Below are 18,376 nucleotides of genomic sequence, written 5' to 3'. Positions count from 1 at the left end.
TCAGTTTCACAATGTTTCTGATCTTTCATTTGTAGCCACATCCTGCTGGTCTGATTCCTCTTCCTCCTCCTCCTTAATAACTCTCTGGAGTCAGGAATCCCAGAACTCTGGAATCCCATCTCTCTCTGGAGCCCCAAAGCCCTGACTCAGGCTGGCAACTCTTTGGTTTCTGACTCTGCTCCATCCAAGATTCACTCACTAGTCTGCTGTCAGACTTTAGAGACACATTGCAACAACCCAACTGTCTGAGACACAGTCCTTTGAAATCAGTGAAAATGACACAAAACATTGAAAAGAGCAGTGAAGAAAGAGCGTAACTACCTTAGTCCAGAGCCTTGAAGAACATTAAAACCACAGTGAGCTCATCGTCTTATTCAGCCCAGAGAAAATCATGCAGGTGTATAGCATGATGAGAGGCATTGATCGTGTGGATAGCCAGAGGCTTTTTCCCAGGACTGAAATGGCTAATACGAGGGGGCAAAGGTTCAAGCTGCTTGGAAGTAGGTACAGAGGAGATATCAGAGCTAAGTTTTTTTTACACAAAGAGACTTGGATGTGTGGAATGCACTGCAGGTAATGATGGTGGAGGCGAATACAATAGGGTAGTTTAAGAGACTCTCAGACAGGTACATGGAGCCTAGAAAAATAGAGGGCTATGCGGTAGGGTAATTCTAGTCAGTTTTTAAGAGTAGGTAACATGGTCGGCACAACACTGTGGGCCGAAGGGCCTGTAATGTGCTGTAGATTTCTGTGATTCTATGAAATTCAAGGGAAATCACTTCTCCCACAGAATGATGACTAGTTGCAACCTGTCATCACAGGGAGAATGAGAGGGGAACGGCAGGGATAGGTTTTGATACACTGATATGGAACAGAAACATGGGCAGGGACCAGATGGACAGAGTGGCCTCTCTAGTGTACATCGTGAGTGTGGTAGAGACAGTAAATGCCTGCAACACGGGATTTGAAACAGATCTGATTTATCTTTCACAGATCCACAATATTAAACACTAGTCTAGTTTAAGGCTAACATCAGCAGAACGAACTCTTCCAATGCTCAATGACCTGGGTTCAGTCCTGGGTCCAATGAGCAGCCGCAAGAACTGCAGAATCTGAGAGTAACAGTCCCTCAAGAACCTGCAGCTGCCTTCCGTCACCGTGATGTTTAAACATTTCACACCGAGCTGATTTGAACTTCCTCCCTGATAGAAGTTGCTGGTGTTGCAGCAGCTGGGATGATTGAGAAAAACTCTTTGCTCACCCTGGACAGAAAAGTGGCCTCCACTTACTGTGAACTCATCGGAGCATCACAAGGTGGGTTAACTGAATGATTCTCTTCGTACACACGGAGCAGGTGAACGGCTGCTTCCCAGTGCGAAGCTGTTGGGAGTAACTGTGATGGCCGACTGAATCCCTTCCAAAATGAGAGCCAGTGAATGACATCTCACTGCTATCAGTTGGTGAAGGACAAAATTTCAACTCAGATAATTTTAGTCTCCATGGTGCCTTCTGATAAAAACACAGCCACAGCTCAAAACAATTTGGAGGAACAAGACTTCATCTTCTAACCGGCTATAGATCCGGCTTCAGGCAAAATATCAAATTCTCTCCTTCCCTCTCTGTATCAGAATGGATCATTCCTCCCCTTCATCAGTCTGTGACTTGGCTCAGTTTGTCTGTCTCCTTCACATTCTGAGCATGCGCCACACACCCACTAAGATCACGTTGTATTTATACGGCTGCGACTAGAGACTTTCTGATTATTATGTCCCTCCTGGCATCTGACGGTGGTAAACTCAGAGTCAGCAATGTTATTGAACCTCAGGAGTAGGCGATTAGGCTTTCTCATTGGAGATTAGTAAACTGCCGGTAGTGTGTGGCTGGATGAGTGGGTTGTTTTCAGACCGGAAGGAGATAGTGCTTGGAATACCCCAGAGATCAGTCCCTGACCACAGTTGTTCACAGTTTAATGTTCTGGTGGAGACAGCGAAATGTGAGATGTCCCAGTCTGCTGGTGATGCAGAAACAGTGAAGTTGGGGGAGGGGAGGCTATTGACATGCAATTTTGTAGCTTTGCCATCGATACATAGTGCACTGTGGGGCTGCAGTGGCGGGTTCCATTGCTGGGATCAGTGCAGTCACTGCGGGCTATGAGGATTTTGTGAATAAAGCGTCATTCTCCATTTCAGAAGCCACGGAGCAAGCCTGTAGTTTGTATGTTCAAGTTGTATTTATGACATTGTGATAACCAGATATCATAGCCCTTCATGACCTCTCTATCCAGTCCTTACAATATTCGACCTCATTCGTAAATTTGGCCACAGGGCCATCAATTGCTGCCTGTGCCATGTGCTAGCGATGAAAGAATAGCATGATCAGGCGTATTAATGTGTGGCAAGGAGACTTGTGCAGGGGGCAGGGCTTCAGATTCCTGGATCATTGGGGCCTCTTCCAGGGGAGGTACAACCGGTACAAAAAGGACGGATTGCACCGGAACCAAAGGGTCCAATATCCTAGTGGGCACTTTTAATAAAACTGTTAGTGAGGGTTTAAACTAATTTGGCAGAGGGATAGGAACTGCAGTACTGGGCTGAGGAAGGGGAAAACAGAAATAAATCAAAGATAGCATGCAACAGAGATTATAGAAAGAACAGGCTGGAGATAAAGCTTAATCAAAGCCAGTGGCATGAGTTACAGGGCAATAGAATTGTGGTGCAATTAAAACAGAAAGCAACAAACACTGGACTGAGAGTGTTATATTTGAATGCACACAGCATAAGAAATAAAATGGATGATCTTGAAATTCAGCTGCAGATTGTGACCATCTCTGAAACTTGGCTAAAGAATGGCTGCCATTGAGAGCAGAACATCCAGGGATATAAGGTGTATCGGAAAGATAGGTTAGAAGGCGGGGTGGGGGGTTGGTGTAGCCCTGTGTATAAGAAATGATATTAAATCATTAAAAAGGGATGACAGTGGATTGGAAGCTGTACAGTCTCTATGGGTTGAGTTAAGAAATGGCAAGGGTAAAAGTACCCCAATGGCAGTTGTATACAGGCCTCCAAACAGCAGCCAAGATGTGGATTACAAATTACAGCAGGAGGTAGAAAAGGCGTGTCAGAAGGGCAATGTCATGATAATCGTTGAAGATTTTAACATGATAGTGGATTTGGAAAAACAAGCCACTACTGGAAGTCAAAAGAGAGAATTTGGAGAATGTCTATGGGATGGCTTTTTAGAACAGCTTGTTGTCGAGCCCACTAGGGGTTCGGCTGTACTGGATTTGGTGTTGTGCACTGATCTGGAGAGTTTCAGGTTAAGGAACCCTTAGGGAACAGTGATCACAATATGATTGAGTTCACTTTGAAATTTTAGAAAGAGAAACTAAATTCTAGTGTGTCATCATTTCAGTGGAATAACGGAAATTACAATAACATGAGAGGGGAACTGGCCGAAGTTGACTGGAAACGGACATTTACAGAAAGATCGGCAGAGCAGCAATGGCTGGAGTTTCTGCGCAAAGTGAGGGAAGTGCAAGACAGATATATTCCAAATAAGAAGAAATTTTCAAAGGGAAGAAGGACACTGCCATGGCTGACAAGTGAAGTCAGAGCCAGGGTAAAAACAAAAGAGAGGACATACAAGGAAGCCAAAGCTAGTGGGAAAACAGAGGATTGGGAAGCTTTCACAAACTTGCGGAAGGAAACTAAGAAGGTCATTTGGAAGGAAAAGCTGATTTATGAGAGGAAGCTGGCGGCTAATATCAAAGAAGATACTAAAAGTTTTTTTCAAGTATATAAAGGGTAAAAGAGAGTTGAGGGTAGATATAGGACAATACAAAATGATGCTGAAGATATTACAGTGAGAGATGCAGAGATGGCAGAGGAACTAGATATGTATTTTGCATTAGTCTTCACAGTGGAAGACATCTGCAATATACCGGACATTCAAGAGTGTCAAGGAAGTGAAGTTTGTGCAGTCAAAATTACGACTGAGAAGGTGCTCAGGAAGCTTAATGGTCTGATGGTGGATAAATCTCCTAGACCTGATGGAATGCACCCTCAGGTTCTGAAGGATGTAGCTGGAGAGACTGTGGAGGCATTAACGATGATCTTTCAAGGATCAATAGATTCTGGCATTGTACCAGATGACTGGAAAATTGGAAACGTTACCCCGCTATTTAAGAAGGGTGGGTGGCAGCAGAAAGGAAACTATAGACTTGTTAGCCTGACATCAGTGGTTGGGAAGTTATTGGAATCGATTGTTAAAGATGAGATTATGTAGTACCTGGAGGCACATGACAAGATAGGCCAAAGCCAGCATGGTTTCCTGAAAGGAAAATTCAGCCTGACAAACTAACTGCAATTCTTTCAGGAAATTACAAGTAGGGTAGACAAAGGAGATGCAGTAAACGTGGTGTACATGGATTTTCCGAAGGCCTTTGACAAGGTGCCACGTATGAGGCTGCTTAGCAAGATAAGAGCCCAGATATTACAGGGAAGTTACTAGCATGGGTGCAGCATTGGCTGGTCGGCAGAAAACAGAGAGTGGAAATAAGGGGATCCTGTTCTGGTTTGCTGCCGGTTACCAGTGGAGTTCCACAGGAGTCGTTGCTGGACCAATAATGTTTTACAATATATGTCAATAATTTGGACTACGGTATTAATGGATTTGTGGCTAAATTTGCCAATGATATATAGATGGGTGGATGAGCTGGTAGTGTTGAGAAAACAGAGAACCGGCAGAGAGACTTAGATAGATTAGGGTAATGTGCAAAGAAGTGGTAAGTGAAATACAATGTTGGAAAGTGTATGGTCATGCACTTTGGTGGAAGATATAAATGAGCAGACAATTATTTAGATGCGGAGAGAATTCAAAATGCAGAGACACAAAGGCACTTGGGAGTCATTGTGCAAGATAACCCAAAAGGTTATCCGCCAGTTTGATCCGGTTATGAAGAAGGCAAATGAAATTTTGGCATTCATTTCTAGAGGTACAGAATATAAGAGCAGTGATATGATGTTGAAGCTCTATAAGGCACTTGTGAGACCACACTTGGAATATTGTGTGCAATTTTGGGCTTTTTTTAGAAGGGATATACTGACATAGGAGAGGGTTCAGAGAAGATTCACGATAATGATTCCAGGAATGAGAGGGTTACTGTACGAGGAATGTCTGGCAGCTCGTGGGCTGTATTCCCTGGAGTTCAGGAGAATGAGGGGGGATCTCATAGAAACATGCTAAATGTTAAAAGGCCTGAACAGATTAGATATGGCAAAGTTATTTCCCATGTAGGGGATTCTAGGACAAGAGGGCACGACTTCAGGATTGAAGGACGACCTTTTAGAACTGAGTTGCAGAGAAATTACTTCAGTCAGAGGGTGGTAAATATGTGGAATTTGTTGCCATAAGCAGCTGTGGAGGCCAAGTCATTGGGTGTATTTAAGGCAGAGATAGATAGGTTCTTGATTAGCCAGGGCATCAAAGGATATGGGGTGAAAGCAGGTGAGTGGGGATGACTGGATGAAGTGGATCAGCCCATGATAGAACAGCAGAGCAGACTTGATGGGCAGAATGGCCTAATTCTGCTCCAATATATTATGGTCTTATGGTCTAACAGCCCATGTCAGCCTCAAAAGAATCCCACTGCCCCAGTCTCTTCCCGCAGCTCTGTGTCAGACCCAAAGTAATTAATTGTGGAAAGTGGAATTAAAATGTTCCCAGGTTGGAACCTCGGAGCTTAAATCAGGAACGGATGCACTCTGGGAAATGCACAACAGAAATGTGGAAGCACTGTAGGCAGCATTTACTTGGGGTCCTGGATAGGTTTGTCCCATTGAGGCAGGGAAAGGATGGTAGGGTGAAGGAACCATGGTTGCCAAGAGATGTGGAATGAGAGGTGACCTGATAGAGAACTGAAGAACTTTTTAAAAGCTATTATTAATGCTTTTTGAGAGAGTGATTTTAGATGCATATCATATTTTTACTGAGTTAAGTATTGTATGTAATTAGTTTTGCTACAATAAGTGTATGGGACATTGGAAAAAATGTTGAATTTCCCCATGGGGATGAATAAAGTATCTATCTATCTATCTATCTAGAGGTGTATAAGATGAGGAGAGGCATTGATCGTGTGGATAGTCAGAGGCTTTTTCTCAGGGCTGAAATTGTTGCCACAAGAGGACACAGGTTTAAGGTGCTGGGGAGTTGATACAGAGGTATCAACTTTTACACAGAGAGTGGTGAGTGCGTGGAACGGGCTGCCGGTAATGGTGGTGGGAAGGACACAATAGGATCTTTTAAGAGACTTTTAGATAGGTACATGGAGCTTAGAAAAATAGACGGCTATGGGGAAGTCCAGTAATTTCTAAGGTAGGAACATGTTCGGCACAACTTTGTGGGCCGAAGGGTCTGTATTGTGTTGTATTATGTTTCTTTCTAGTCAAGAGGCTGATTTAAGGTTTTGGAACCAAGGCTCAGACAGGGCTGTAGAGAGTTACGCGGTCATCAAGGATGAACAGAAAAATGGAATTAGGAGAGCTAGAAAGTACTTTCTAGTATTTTCATACTACAAATGTTTTCAGAAAGGGCAAATGAATATCAAAATGATGTCTTTTTATGTTTTATTGATTTCACTAAAGCATTTAACAAGGTGCAACATGAAAAATTATTTCAAATTCTCACTAAACTAAGCATTGACAGAAGGGACCAACAACTACTTCAAACTTTATATTGGAACCAAACAGTAGTGGTAAAAATTGATGATAATGTAAGCAGTTGGACTAAAATTCAAAGAGGAGTTAGACAGGGAAGTGTTGCCTCACTGGAATTATTTAATATCTACATTGAAATGATCCTCAGAGAAATAGAAGGCCTAGATGGGATAAAAATTGGAGGTGTTACATCAACAATATAAGATATGCAGATGATACCACGCGAATAGTAAGTGCTGCAGAAGACCTACAAATCCTCCTAGACAAAGTAGTACAAATAAATGCAGATTTTGGCCTAACCATCATCTGTAAAAAAACCAAGTGTATGGTAATATCCAATCAGCGGGATACTCCCAACTGCCAATTGTACATCAGTAACCAAGAGATTGAACAAAAGACCAGCTTTAATTACTTTGGTAACTTTATATCACAAGACACTAGAAGTAAAGTAGAAATAAATGGAAGAATTGCCATTGACAAAACAAACTTCCAAAAAATGAAACCCATTTTTACCAATAGACACATTTCTATGACAACAAGGCTTAGACTACTAAAATGTTACATCTGGTCACTCTTGCTGTCTGCTTCTGAAACATGGACTATAACACCAGAACTTCAAAGAAGTAACAGAAATGTGGTTTCTTAGAGGAATGCTGAAAATATCATATAGAGATAGGGTAACCAATGAGAGAGTACTCCAATGTGCCCGTATAAAAAGATCTTTAATGAGAACATTAAATGAGAAGAAACTTAAATTCCTGGGCCATGTCATCAGAAAGGGAGAAATAGAATGCCTTACAGTACAAGGCTGTATGCCCGGGAAACGCGGAAGAGGAAGGCAAAGAAGAAAATATATGGACACTGTGAATGAACTAACAGATCTAAGTGTGCAAAACATCATTGACGCTGTGACCGATCATTCGATGTGGAAAACCATGACCGCCCAAGTGTGTAACGCCCAAGGCACGTGAAGAAGAAAAAGGACTTAGCAACTGAGATTAAGGAAATGTCCAAAACGTTATTAATTTATGTGAAGAAGAAAAGGATGACTAGTTTGAAGATAGGAACTGGTCTAGGACAGAAAATGAAACATGCATTGAGGTCAGGGAAGGTAGGGCAGGTCCTGAATGAAGACTTTACTTCAGTATTTACCAGTGAGCGGGATTGTGACGTTTGTGAGGACAGCATTAAATGGGCTGATGTGAGAAAACATGTCGAGGTTAAGAGTGAGGATGTGCTGGAACTTTTGAAAATTATCAGGATAAGTAAGTGCTCTCATGTAGTTACAATATACCCCAGGTCACTGCGGGAAGCATGGGTTAGAGATTTCTGCATCTTGGCTTTATCACTGGCCAGGGAAGTAGTGTCAGAGCTTTGGAATGTGGAAAATATTATTTCTTTGTTTAAAAAAAAGTAGATAACTCTGAAAATTATAGTCCAGTCAGACTTACCTCTGCGTGCAAACTATTTGAAAAGATTTTTAGAGACATTATGTATGAGAATTTGGAGACCTGATTTGAAATAGTCATTATGGCTTTCAGAGGGGCAGGTCATGTCTCAGAAGCCGTGCTGTATTTTGTGAGGATTTGAAAAAGCACATTGATAAAAGTAGAGACGTTAATCTGGTAAAAATAGATTTTAATAAGGCATTTGATAGGTTTCAACATGATAAGCTATTTCAGTATCCAGGGAAAGTTGTCTGGTGTATTCAAAATTGTTTTTTTATCCAGAGAAGGCAGAAGATAATTATGCAGAGAGTGTTTTTTCTCTGGAGGTTAGTAACCAGTGGTGACATGCAGGGATCTGTTCTCTGATCCCTTATTTTTTAGTGTATTTTTAAAAAAAATATTTGTTTGAGGAAGTGTAAGGGTGGAATTCGTAAGTTTGCAGATGATATGGAGATTTCTAGAGTTGTAGTTAGTGTAGAAGATTGTCATAGGTTACAACAGGGCATTGACAGGATGTAGAACAGGGATGAGAAGTGCCAGATGAAGTTCAACACTGAAAGTGGCGAAATGATTCACTTTGGAAGGATGAATTTGAAGGCAGAGTACAGGGTTAACAGCAGGATTGTTAGCAGTGTGGTGGAACAGAGGGATGATAGGGTCCACATCTACAGATCCCGCAATGTTTCTTCACACGTTGATGGGCACTTTTAGATGATGAATTGGCTGTCAGCCACATTAGAAATGTACAAGGTGATGAGAGGCATACAGTAGGTCGAGTGAGTGGACAGATAGAGACTTTTCTCCAGGGCAGAAATGGTGGTTATGACTGGAAGTAATTTTATGGTGAATGGAGGAAAGCATGGGGAGAATGAAAAGTACAAACGGGAATAAGCATAGACCTTCCTGGTGAGTATTAAACTGGAGCAGGGCAAATTACGAGAGATTAGGCAGGAAGGAGGGAGAGTTAACAGGGAACAGCTGTTTTGGGGCAAGTCCACATCCAACATGTGGAGGGTGTTTGAAGTCTAACTACACAGAGTACAGGACAGGTATGTTCCAATCAGAAGGAAGGACAAGGGTGGCAAGGAAGAGAATCATGGATGTTGAGGGATTTCATGAATGTAGTCCAGAATCAAATGGAAAGTAGGTAAAGCTTAGGAAGCTGGAATCAGAGACTTTGAGGATTAATATGAAGCCAGAAAAGAACTCAAAGAAAGAAAAATATCTCAAGGAGAATTAGGAAAGCCATGACGGCCCATAAAAACTCCTTGGCAAGTATGATTAAGGAGAATCTCAAAGCTTTCCATACATACATCAGGAGCAAGATGATAACAAGGGAGAGGGTGGGACCACTCAAGGACAAAGGGAGGGGGGAACATTTGGTTGGATACAAAGGATGTGGCTGAGGTTTATAACGAGAACTTTACATCAATAGTTACCAAAGACAAGGACGTGGAGCATGTGGAGATAAAGGCAAAGAGTATTAATATGCTTGAGTATTTTGAAGTAATTGAGAAGGTAGATTTGGGCTTTTAAATAGTATTAAGGAAGATAAACCCCAGGGCCAGATGGGAAACACCACAGATTATTGACAGAGACAAGTGAAGAGATTGCTGGGGCCTTGGTCAATATCTTTGTGCCCTCCCTAGCCACCAGCGAGGTCCTGGAGGACTGTTGAGCAGCCATTATTCAAGCAGAAAAGAAAAGAAGAATAGCCTTCAACTCAGCAGTGGAGTTATTGGGGCACCGTCATGACGTTGTTTCCGTAGCAAGCTATTCCTGTTTTTATGAGGCTGATTTGCTAGCTCGATGCTCAACACGACTTGGATTTGAACTCGGGGAACCTTCACTTCAGAGTCCGGCGCTGATATTTTTGCACCACCAAGAAGGGAACCAGGGATAATCCTGGAAGTTATAGACTGTCAGTGGTAGGGACAGGATTTATAAGTATTTGTAAAACCATAGCTTTATTAGGGGGTGCCAACATGGCTTTGTTTGGAGCAAATTGTGTCTTACTAACTTGATTGATTTTATTGATGCAGTGATGAGGATGATTGATGAGGGTCCAGCTCAGGGTTGTTTTCACACATTTTTGTGAGGCATTTGACAATATCCCACTTGGGAGGCTCATCCAAAAGAGTAAGGTGTACGGGATCCATGGTGAATTGGATTCAGAACTGGGTTATCCATTGAAGACAAAGGTTGGTGGTTGAAGGAAGTTTTTCTAACTGGAGGTCTGGGTTAGTGGTGTTCTGCGGGGATCTGTACTGGGACCTCTGCCATCTGTGATGTATGTAAACAGCCCAGATGAAAATGTCCACGGATGTGGATAGACTAGATGACAGTCAGAGAATACAGTATATCCTGTCTATCAGTTGCAGATATGGGCAGAGAAAAGGCAGATGGAGTTTTAAACAGGCCAAACGTGAAATTGTGCACCTCAGTAGGACAAATGTAAACAGACAGTACTGTACACTGTTAAATGCAATGGTGTCCATCAGCAGGGGGATTTTGGTGTCCAAATTCATCATTCCCTGAAAGTGGCTACACAGATTGACAGGGGTGTTAAGAAAGCAAATGGTATACTTGACATTATTAGCTGAGGCACTGAGTTCAAAAGTCAGGGAGTTATGTTGCAACTTATAAAACTCTAGTTAGACTGCATGTGGAACACTTCATACAGGTCTGGTCACCCTATTCTAGGAAGGATGTTGAAGATTTGAATAGAGTGCAAAGGAGGTTTACGATTATGTTGCTTGGATTAGAAGGCATGTGGTTGGACAAACCTGGGCTGTTTTCTCTGGAGTGATGAAGACTGAGAGGAAATTTGATAGAGGTTTATAAGATTAGGAGAGATGTAGATAGAGTAGGCAGACAGTATCCCTTTTGAGGGGTTGAAATGTCCAGTACCAGAGGGTACTGGACATTCACTGTGAGAGGAAGCAAGTTCAAAGGAGAAAGGCAACCTCTGTGTGAAAGGCAAGTTCTTTTACACAGATTTGTTGGTATCTGGAAGTACCTAGGGTTTGTTAGAGGCAGCTACAGTAGGGACTTTTAAGACATTATTAGATAGGCACATGAATGTGAGGAAAAATGAGGGATATGGATATTGCATCTGAATATTGGATTAGTTTAGTCAGCCATTTGATCATTAGTTCACTTTGCCACTTTCAGAGAGCAATGAACATTGAGGGTCGAAAGGTCTGTTCCTGTGCTGTACTGGTCTATGTTCTAGGTCAATATTCTATAACATTGTTCAGTTTACAATGTTTCAATGTGATTTTCATTTCAGTGTGTTGTTTTACCGTACCAAGCTCCAGAACTTATTTCAGCATTTTGTCCAACTTTGCCAACTCATTCCTCATTCCACAAAGAATTCCCACATCACTCCCTGGGACTGGGAGCCTTTCCCCATCACCAGGCTGAGGAAGAGCGGGGAATCCTCTGTCAGGGTTCCCTTCTCCGTAAGTTCTGTGATTTCCTGTAAACAATGAACGTGTTGAGTGACAGACTGAGTGAAAGAGAATGGAGAAGACAATATCAGCTCAGTGATGGGACGTCCCAGTGACTTTGAGCACAGGAACAGTCACTGGGCAGCCTCTTCACCCATTCTGTAAATTTCTGGGTTCAGTCATTAGCAGCAAAGCACTGACTGTGGAAATCAGAATATTATGAGAGTCAGGGAGCCCAGCAGCACTGAAACAGGCCCTTTGACCCTTCAAGTCAATGCTAACCTGTTTTTGTTTTTACTGCCTAGTTCCAACTACCTGCACCACAGCCTCCATACACCTCCCATCCATGTCATCACCCAAATTTCTCTTTAGTGTCTAAATCAAACCCACGTCCACCACTTCCATTGGCAGCTCATTCCACACTCCCACCAAACTCTGAGTGAAGAATTCCCCTTCAGATTCCCCTCAAATAATTTACTTTCACTCTGAACTTATGTCCAATGTGGGTGTGTGAGGGAGGATGGGGCAGCAAAGGAAGGCAATAAAGGGAGGGGGCGAGGCTGATTGGGAACAAGAAAATGGAGGGGGTGTTTATACTTAGTATTTTTCAAAAATGTAATTGCTTGAACTTACTTGCTACGAACTTACGATCCATACCCTGTACATTCTCAAGCAAACTACTGATTACAGATGACAAGTAACACGAATAGCAATGTGAGCTGCCTTAATGACTGTCGTGCAGTGGCTGTCACACCTCTCGTGATGAAATGTTGAAGGGTTGGTCATGGTGAGAGTGAACTCCTGCCTCAGCAAGGACCTGGACCCACTGCAATTTGCCCATCATCACAATAGGTCTACGGCAGATGTGATCGCAATGGCTCTTCACACGGCCTCAGATCACCTGGACAATACAAACACCAAAAGAGTTCTGCTAAACAACTGACAATTGCACCTTCACAAACTGCTCACATGAGACGACTGTCTACACCCGTGACACAGGAAATCACAACACTGTCACTCTCCTGATACTGTCTCTGACCTGCTCACCTCCGGGTATCCTCCCTCACCAAGCCTCATCCTCAGTCACCATTTGTGAGATTATATAAAACAAAAACAATTAAAACGATCTATCAAACAGCTCCTGTACCCCTCCACCCCTGAGCATGTTTCACTGATTAAATCTCCCTCCTCAGCCCCTTCCTTTCTCCCTTTCCCATTGTAACTGCAGATATGCTAACAAATCTGAATCCACTGTACAACCCCGTGTCCTTCTTTGATGTAGAAGTCACAGACCAGCCCCAACTCCCCACCCACTTCCTAATCTACACTCGCAGCCCATGACGGTGACAACTGTTCCCAGACTCTGGGGCTCTGTAACAAGCATAATGTTAACAGCAAGACCAGTCAGTGATTAATATGACAAGAGAGTTGTTGTTTCCTGAAAGGACACGCGAGCGTCCGATACAATGGACCAGATCCTCCCTTGTCTCCTACTTCATTTGACCAGGTCACGGAACCTCCGATCATCCCACTTTCTCACATCACCACCCTACCCTCTCCCCCCCCCCCCCCGATTGCCCACCGTCCCACACCTTTCCGATCACTCACCCCGCACCCACACGTCCACCTCTCCCCACCCACACACACAGATCCCCAAACCCCAAACCCTTCCCCGCTTTGGGAGCAACAACTAATTGATCCCACAGCCCGGGCTCGAGAGCAAAACCTAAACCGCGGCTACGATACCAGAGAAGGCGAAGCCTCCAGTCGTTCGACAGAGCTCGGTCCCGACCCTTTCCCACCGCAACCTCCCCCCCGATTTACAGAAACCTGCCATCTGCCCCTTTCTCACCGGAGAACCACGACGACACCTGGGGTCGGCACTGCGCCTGCGTCCAACTGGAAGCTCTCAGGTTACCACAGCGCCACGAGCAGCCGGAGGTCTGCACATCGCCGCCGGTTGTCGGAGGTCTCCGCAGCGCCTCCGGTGGCCGTAGTGACGACGGAGAATAAATCACAAACCCGAGGAAGTCTGCAGCTGCTGGAAATCCAAAGCAACACTCACAAAATGCTGAAGGTACCCAGCAGGTTAGGTAGCATCTATCGAAAAGAATCGACATTTCCGGTTGAGATCCTTCTTCAGGACTGAGAAGGGGGAAATATCTGAATAAAAACGGGGCGGATGAGGAAAAGGCTCGATCGAAGATGATAGTTGAAGCCAGGTAGGTGGGAAATCTCACGAGCAGGAGGGAAAAAAAATCTAATAGGAGAGGAGATTAGACAATAGGAGAAAGGGCTGGAGGAGTGGACCCAGGGAGAAGTGAAATGCAGGTGAAAGGAATGAAAGGTCAGAGGAAGTAAATTGTGAATTGCTGCCTCAGCTGGAAGGATGTTTGGACAAGGGGAGAGTTCAGCCTTGCCGCCCTTTCACTGTGACACCCATGAACTCCGCATCAAGTCCATCGAAACGAATCTGGGTGAACTATAATGACTAGCAAATATAATACCGCTCAGTAATCAGCTGTGAGAATGAATAACTGACTTTAAAGAGGAAGGGGTACCTGCGGTTCACATTGTCAGGGTGTTGAGTTTACCAGGAGACAAAGACTGCAGGGACGAGAGGTTTTCTGTTGACTAACATGGTCTGTGGACCCCGCTGTGGACCCGAATCGAGACAAACACCATACTTCCCATTCCACCAACAACACGGCTCAGCCGGACACATAACAGGGGAATTTACATCTCACAACACTGGATTCAGTGCTGAAACCCGTGATTAATATTGTTGACCCACTGAAATCATAAGAAACGTCCATTAAGTTGTTTTTAAATACAAGCGCACCCCCACGCGCCTGACGTCACACATGGCTTCCCCTTGTGCACACACGCTCTGCTATGGTCGCGCTGAGACAGTTTAACGGCTGAGCTACCGACTACGAAACGCCTCCGCTGCGCTATAGTTATTGGCCCGAGGCGATGTCAGTCATTGTTTACGCCCAATAGCGCAGGCGGACCAGCCAAGAGAGCGTTACCCCGCTAACATTCCAGCATCCCCACCCCCCGCCCCCCGCTTCCACCATGAACAAAATGCGGAACAAATCCCGAAGTAAATCTCCCGCTTTTTGATTTATTTCCATTTCCCTCCGAGGGAAGATGGGGGCGTTTGTGAAGCGTCTCCTGCGGCCGGAGTCTGATGTATCACTGAGAGGTAGGAGAAGACCGCTCGGCCCGTCGGCCTGATGCCGGCTCCCCGGGGTTGGTGGGAGGGAGGGATCCCGGCAGTGGGAGGTAGGTGGGGATTTTATTGAAAGGATAAAGATGGTGTGAGCGGGGGCGGACAGGATGTTTGTCCCGGTGGGGACAGGAGGGTCTCATCTGTGGAAATGTCTGAGGCCACGGTGGTGGCGAGCAGAGGGATTCACCACATTGGGGGCAAACACCAGCAGACTGTTGCCCTGCAAGCGGGGCCAATGGTCTGTGCAAAGAGGGGATAGGAGTGGCGTTGGGGGCCCAGGTCTTGTTGAATGACAAGACGTCAGAGACAGGCCGAGTGGCCTGCTCCTGTTCCTGGTGTCCGTGTGTTTAAATACAGGGAATAACCAGACCCTTCCTGGGCCTGCAGGATGTCTTAGTCGGTGTTGTAGGAACCGGAGCTCGGAGCCCAGTTGTTCCCAAACTGTGTCAACAATTTGGCTGAGGGACCAAATCAACATTCCCAAGTCTGTTACTGACAAAAAATGTACATTTATATCCTGAAAATGACAAAAAACTATATATTAGATCCCAAGAGTTTCGGGAGTTAGGTAAAATTAAATAAGTATCACTGTGCGCTTTTGTTTCCCGGGGTTTGTTTACTCGCCTTAATATTGATGGAGTGAAGAGGGAGTTCAGAGCCGACACTGCAGGGTACGATACAGGTCAGACGGGGTAAGTTACAGTAGGTAGCATACTAAACGTTCAATGCTGCTGGAGTGATCGTTATATTGGTTGAAATATGTTGCAAACTATCAAAGACACTTGAGTGTCACAAGGGCAGGAATGGCTTCAGGACTGTCCGTGTTTTAGATGTTGAAAAATGGATAGACTCAGCTAACAGAGTGTAAAGGGAGTGCGATAGCAAACCAGGGATCGCATCGCAGATGCAGAAAGGGAGAACAACGTGGAGCGTTCGTTTGTTAATAGACTGTGAGACGAACACAGATACATGAAGGGCGCGAACACCCTGTATGGGGTATTCTGTACAGCGGCACACCAGTTTAGCAAAGAAAATGCAACGGGAACGGTGATGAATCGATTGGGAAGCGGATCTTGGACATGTGCCATGTTATTGGCACGGGCAACTAAAACTTCCACAATATTCTTCGGCAGCTTTCAGGGTGTTACGTAACCCCATAACCAGGTAACTTACCAGCAAAGATAGATGGATCAGCTGAGTCGGATACTACTATTTTCAAATGTTTTATTCGAAAAGGGCACAAACGTATGGTTAATACAAAACATTCAGATCATATACATCGTCAAACTCAATCTAAAACACCGGTGTAACCATAATCAATCAGAAATAAGCTCTACAGTTGTCTAGGGGTTAATACAGAGTCCAATTGAAATATAAAGAGTCACTCAGAAGTTTGCAGGCTTTTCCCTTTTGGGAACCGCTGGGGTTTTCACGTTGTAGAGAGAAAGAGATGATTTGGAAAAGATAAACACTTGCCCGTCGTCTTGGCAGAGCAAATCCTTGGAATCAGGGGCGCAGACTTCCCCGTTGTTAGCTAAAAGCAGTCTTTCGTTGGTTCTAGCCACAGATTCAAAAGTTGGAATCTAACGCACGTGGCTTCCTTCAGAATGGCTTCCCGCTCCCACGGGAATCGATATCGTGCTTCCTTCGTCTCCTGGGTGCGTCTGAGGGTTCCCCCCCCCCCCTTCAGACACTCCTTTATACTTCTTCATGGGATCACAGGTGTCAATCAGGTTGCAGGTAATGCGATCTCTCTCTCAACCAGCCCACTTTGCCCGAGGGCTTTTCACGTGGTCTCCATGAGACAATAGTCAATGTCACCTTTATTCTGCTTCTTGGGAGAACGTGGTCTCTCTCTCTCTCTCCCATTTTTCTGCGTTCATTCAGCACGTCTCTTCCTCTTTTGGGTCAGTTGACCCCCCCTTGACTAGGGTTCTTGAGATTCTCACAAAGGAGGGGGCCGATGGCATAACAAGGGTAAAAGGTTTAGGTATGGCATAATTTCTCAGCTATATCCAGGAGGGATTTATGTCATTATATGAAGAAAGGTGGACTAGCAAACAGTCCATACCGGATCTAATATTAGAAAAGGAAATGGATCAGGTGACAGATCTTTCCGCTGGTCAGCATTTCAGAACGATAGAAATGAACTCCTCTCCATTTACCTTGCACAGGGATAGGACTAGGGAGCATGGAATGTGTTTAATTGGGGTTCTGTGATGTATTGTGCTATCTGGCAGGAACATGGGAAGGTAAATTGGGAAATGATGTATTCAGGGAAATGCGCAACAAATAGGTTGGGATTGCTTAGGGAACACTAAAATAAGGTTTAGTATAGGCTTGTATCATTGAGGCAGGGAAAGGATGATAGCGTAAAGCAACCCTCGGAGACAAGAAAGTTGGAACAACTCGTCAAGCGGAAGAAAGAACGATATCTATAGATTAGGAAGAAAGGATCAGCTAAGGCTGTAGTAAGTCACAATGTAGTGTTACGTTCCCCAGTAACCGGGTAGTTTTCCAGCAAAGATAGATGGATCCACCGAAGCCTGATGCTACTATTTTCAAGCGTTTTTATTTATAAAGGGACACAAACGTATGGTTAATACAAAACATTCAGATCATATACGTCGTCACAACTCAATCTAAAGCACAGGTATAGTAATAATCAATCAGAAATAAGCTCTACAGTTGTCTAGGGGTAATGTAGATATATATTGTTTACTGGATATTTAAAAGTCTTTTTGCGGTCACTGCAGTTCCACCAGCCGCCGTCGGTTGTGGTGTCGCGTTGGTGCACTTTTGTTAGAAAGAGAGAGAGAGAATGAAACATTTACCCGACAGGTTTTCCAACCTGTAGGAGGTAGTCGGAAGTCTCGTTGGGGAATGGGCTCTCATCTGTGGCTTTCCCTGTAGCTAGGCCGTTCTTCCATGGTGAGGTCGCCAATCCCAGGCAAGGGAAGGACGCACACGAACCCCACCACCGGCTGTCGCTCTCCAAACGCAGTCGCAGGAATTCTCGCGTATATTCTGGTGCGTCTGGCGCCCCGCTTCGGCAGCCCACCTTTTATCTGGACTGGAAGGGTTGTAGATGTCCATCAGGGTAGGGGGGCGAGGCAATCCTTCCCCCATCACCCATCTCACATTGCCCTGAGATTTTGCACGTAGGCCAATTCCTTATCCCACAAAGGTGTCTCCCAAGACAATGGCTATGTCCGAGGCTTTTGTCTTGTTGAGCGACCAGCCCACTTTGCCCGAGGGCTTTACACGTGGTTTTCATGAGACAATAGTCAAAGAGTCGCTTTATTCTGCTTCCCTGGGGAACGTGGTCTTCAGCACGTCTCCCTCTCTCTCTTGGGTCATTTGACCCCCCCCCCCCCTTGACTAGGGCTCTTGCGAATCTCACAAAGGAGGGGGCTGGGGTCATAACAGTAGACAGAAATGAATTTAACAATGGACTTAGAAGAGGTAGAAGAGGACTTGGCGAGTTGTGCTGTGAAGAACAGGAGACTGGACAGAGTGTGGGCAGAT

The 18,376-nt window shown here is 44.6% G+C and overlaps 1 protein-coding gene across 7 annotated transcripts in view; it reads right to left on the bottom strand.

Annotated features, from left to right (window-relative positions):
- The window catches only part of LOC140714186 (uncharacterized), a 52,555-nt gene extending 38,121 nt beyond the window's left edge, over nucleotides 1-14,434 (bottom strand). Inside the window, exons 1-4 of one of the 7 annotated variants that reach the window (XM_073025087.1) lie at nucleotides 14,175-14,434; nucleotides 13,466-13,654; nucleotides 12,247-12,514; nucleotides 11,472-11,642 (exon numbers count right to left, since the gene is read on the bottom strand). The gene's annotated coding sequence lies outside the window, so the exon portion shown is untranslated. Of the gene's footprint in view, nucleotides 1-11,471; nucleotides 12,220-12,246; nucleotides 12,515-13,359; nucleotides 13,398-13,465; nucleotides 13,655-14,174 lie in introns of those variants that run through there. The other 6 variants (XM_073025097.1, XM_073025106.1, XR_012095844.1 and 3 more) reach the window with 6 other exon arrangements.
- Between the last annotated feature and the right edge of the window lie 3,942 nt (nucleotides 14,435-18,376).

The sequence above is a fragment of the Hemitrygon akajei genome, chromosome 2 (genome assembly GCF_048418815.1).
Source record: "Hemitrygon akajei chromosome 2, sHemAka1.3, whole genome shotgun sequence".
NCBI lineage: Eukaryota > Metazoa > Chordata > Chondrichthyes > Myliobatiformes > Dasyatidae > Hemitrygon > Hemitrygon akajei.
Note: the sequence above shows the minus strand (reverse complement) of the source record. Positions and strands in the feature narration are given on the sequence as shown.